The sequence below is a fragment of the Amblyomma americanum genome, chromosome 2, assembly GCF_052857255.1.
Source record: "Amblyomma americanum isolate KBUSLIRL-KWMA chromosome 2, ASM5285725v1, whole genome shotgun sequence".
NCBI classification, from domain to species: Eukaryota; Metazoa; Arthropoda; class Arachnida; order Ixodida; family Ixodidae; genus Amblyomma; species Amblyomma americanum.
Genome location: NC_135498.1, coordinates 149378855 through 149382553, shown reverse-complemented (window position 1 = coordinate 149382553; position 3699 = coordinate 149378855). Strand labels below are relative to the sequence as shown.

At 47.3% G+C, this 3699-nt stretch overlaps 1 pseudogene; it reads left to right on the top strand.

The window, feature by feature from the left end:
- Positions 1-1301: 1301 nt before the first annotated feature.
- LOC144120141 (sulfotransferase 1C2-like) lies at positions 1302-2270 on the top strand (annotated as a pseudogene).
- The last annotated feature ends 1429 nt before the right edge of the window (positions 2271-3699 follow it).

The following is a 3699-nucleotide window of genomic DNA, read 5'->3' as shown; positions in this document are numbered from 1 at the left end:
TGAGGCAGCATAGGACAGACGGGATGTTGCGTGAATGACCTACTCATGGAGCACTAAAAAAAATTTGGAGATTAAGGTTTTGTCGCGCCTGGTCTGGATCTCTGCCCGCTTGCTAGTTACAAAATTTATTCCTTGTAACGTGCTCCTGCGCACACGCCCCTGTCGATATATATATATATATATATATATATATATATATATATATAAATATATATATATATATGTGTGTGTGTGTGTGTGTGTGTGTGTGTGTGTGTGTGTGTGTGTGTGTGTGTGTCGTGTGCGTGTGCGTGTGCGTGTGCGTGTGCGTGTGCGTGTGCGTGTGCGTGTGTGTGTGTGTGTGTGTGTGCGTGTGTGGTGTGTGTGTGTGTGTGTGTGTGTGTGTGTGTGTGTGTGTGTGTGTGTGTGTGTGTGTGTCTGTGTGGTGTGTGGTGTGTGTGTGTGTGTGTGTGTGTGTGTGTGTGTGTGTGTGTGGTGTGGGTGTGTGTGTATATATGCACGGTTCAATCTTCACTACAGCAGTTGTGAGTAGCCGTGTGTTCCGTCCTCGTCCTTTCTCTGTTATCACCTCCTTTGCGCTAAATAAGATTAATGTGATGTGTCTTAACCACGCTCTTATTCACTCACTAAATTTTATATGCTTGCTTTTTCTTTATTTATTTTGTATACTCCTCAAAGGCCCCTCAGAAATGAAAATTACACGAGACAGGTGTACGAAAAACACGTGCCGAATTCCCGAACAGTAACCTGCATACCGACGGAAGCTAAGACAGAACGCTTTGGCTGCACTGAAGCAAAAATTGTGTCTGGCTAGTTTCCCACGGGGTAACGTTCATGCGCTGTTCGTTCTTAGCAGAAATTTTAGTGAGAATGGCTGAGCAGAGATGGCATCTTAAAACATCCCATTATCTTAGTGTGAACATAACTTGTAGCCATCAGAGACAAGAGTTCTTCCCCGAAGCACAGGGTCCTTTGTAACACTGTAACATAGCTTTTGGCGCTTTTCGCCATTCAAAGTATTTAGTGGACCATATTCTCGTTTGTTTGTTTATTGTGTTGACAGTGCTGCCACGCCTCATTTCTGCGGTTAACAGTGGAAGAACAGCACATAATAACTAAAGACAGAAGAACATGGAACTTGCGATTGTTTTGTGCCTGTCTTTATGTTTTCAACCAGAGAAGTAACGATAGCCCTGGCACAAACTTCTCAGACTCTAAGCACACTTTTCTATCTTTCTTCTCACCAACAGGTGACCCGCCCTTTGCTCTCCTTGACTTGGCAACCAGAGGAAGAAGTAAGAATGCCCCCAACGCGCGTGAAGCCTTTCTATCAAGTCATTGACGGTGTCAAACGCTGTCCGCTGATCACACCGGATCGCCTCAAGGACATTATGAACTTTGTGCCGAAGAAAGGAGACATCCTGCAGTTTTCTTTTCCGAAGGCAGGGTGCCCACTGGTTCAATTCACTGTGCAGATGATCCTGCAGGGCGGCGAACCAGTGCAGAATTATGAAGATTTCACGACGGCCACTTGCCTACTTGACTATATCGGTCTGCGCGACTGGGACCGTCCTACCACTGCTCTCTACGGCCTGTACATGTCGCACGTGCTACCGCCCCCGGAGAACTTCAACCCCGAGGCCAAGTACATCTACACTGCCCGCAATCCGTGGGACTGCTGCGTCTCCTTTTACCACATGGCGAAAGCCCTCGACGTGTATTGCTTCCAGGAGGGAACCTTCGAAGACTTCTTCGAGTCCTTCTTAGAAGGAGACTTTGGCTACGGGGACTACTTCGAGCACTTGCTGGCCGGGTACAGCCTCAAGGATGAACCGAACCGTTGTTTCCTCACCTACGAGGACATGAAGCGAGACACTCGTGGCACCGTCATGCGCATTGCGCGGTTTCTGGGAGAGGGCTATGCGCGGGCTCTGGAAAAGAACAGAGGCGAGCTTCTGGAGCGCATTCTTGAGAATCTACGGTGGACCGCATGAGGGGCATTCTTGTCCTCAACTTAGCAGCTCACAAGGACCCGAGAATAGACGTCAGGCTCAAGGAAAAGAACGTGACGGCGTCCGAAGGTTACGAGGGATGTCGCACGAAGTTCCCTTTCGTGAGGAAGGGTGAGGTCGGAGGCTGGAAGAGCTACTTCAGCGCCGAGCAGCTCCGTCGCATGGAAGAGGCGATCGTCCGCAAGGACGCGTGGCTCAGACGTCATGGACCTGTGGCATGAAATTCGCGAGGAGGCCCGTCGACTTAGCGAAGGTTAGACCGCGTGTGCCCATGGCTGAAAAAAGGAAACAGGAAACAAATGCATGAAGCTAGTGTTTACCTGCGTACCACTTAATAAAGCACGGCCATAATTTCTCAAGGATAACTACGCCTTATTTTTTACGGTACTGTGGCGTCAAATAACGTGATGAGCGGAATGCTGGGCCTTATCACGTGCAGTTTACTCACCTCATGGCTGCGAAAAACAGAAAACGCCGCAAATTATTTTACGAGGACTAGAGGAAATACGAGCACCACCGCGCTGACTTCAACTGTTTGTTTAATTTCGATTTCCTAGGCAGCGTATACATGATGCTTCACCTGAAGCTTTACGCAATTTTTAAGAAATAAGCTGTTTTCGGCACAGCGTTGTCAGCGGTTTAGTATCAGAACACAGCTAAGGCGTGTTAACTAGCAAGCTGGTTGCCTAATATTGAGTTACCCTCGGTGCTGTGGCCCAACACATTTTCGCTATTTCGACGAGTTACGTGCACTTAACGGGTTGCATTGCCTGCAAGATTCTCGAAAGCGCATGTATTTTGGCTCGATGTAGCCACACTTTGCTTGGGCCATAGCGCCGAGCGTAACCACGTTTTTTTAATAATCATAATTGGTTTTAGGGGAAAGGAAATGGTGCAGTATCTGTCTCATGTATCGTTGGACACCTGACCCGCGCCGTAAGGCAAGGGATAAAGGAGGAAGTGAAAGAAGAAAGGAAGAAAGAGGTGCCGTAGTGGAGGGCTCCGGAATAATTTCGACCACCTGGGTATATTTAACCTGCACTGACATCGCACAGCACACGAGCGCCTTAGCGTTTCATCTCCATCGAAACGCGGCCACCGCGGTCGGTTTCGAACCCAGGTACTCCGGATCAGTAGCCGAGCGCCCTAACCACTGAGCCACCACGGGGGGTAACCGCGTTTTGCAAATTCCAAAAACTGATATGGATATTAACTACGGTTGGCTACACACCTTTAAAAATTAAGGAGCTTAAAAGTAATACTTAAAAAGTTTCAATATTAGTTAACCAGCCTGCTATTTAACACGCCTTAGGTGTATTCTGATACTACACCGCTGACAATGCTATGCGGAACAAAGCGCTCTTCTAACTCAAAAAGCTTATTTTTCAACATTCTTCAAAGTCTCGGGTGAAACACCCTGTACACTGGAACAATGGGCGCGGAGGCACCTGACGAACCGCCTAATTCACATACGTGGCACACGGCAAAGTACAACTTGAAATTTAAAGAGGTAACCAGTGTAAACGACAACACCACACGAAAGGAAATGGTTCAAAAGAAGTCCGGTGCAAACAGGGACGTTTTAAAACACTAAAAATAGTGATACAAAAGAAAGGGTAATAAAATACATGCAGAAAAAAAGACGTCTCCAAAAAACTAAAAACTGCGAAATCAAACTAAAAGCCTT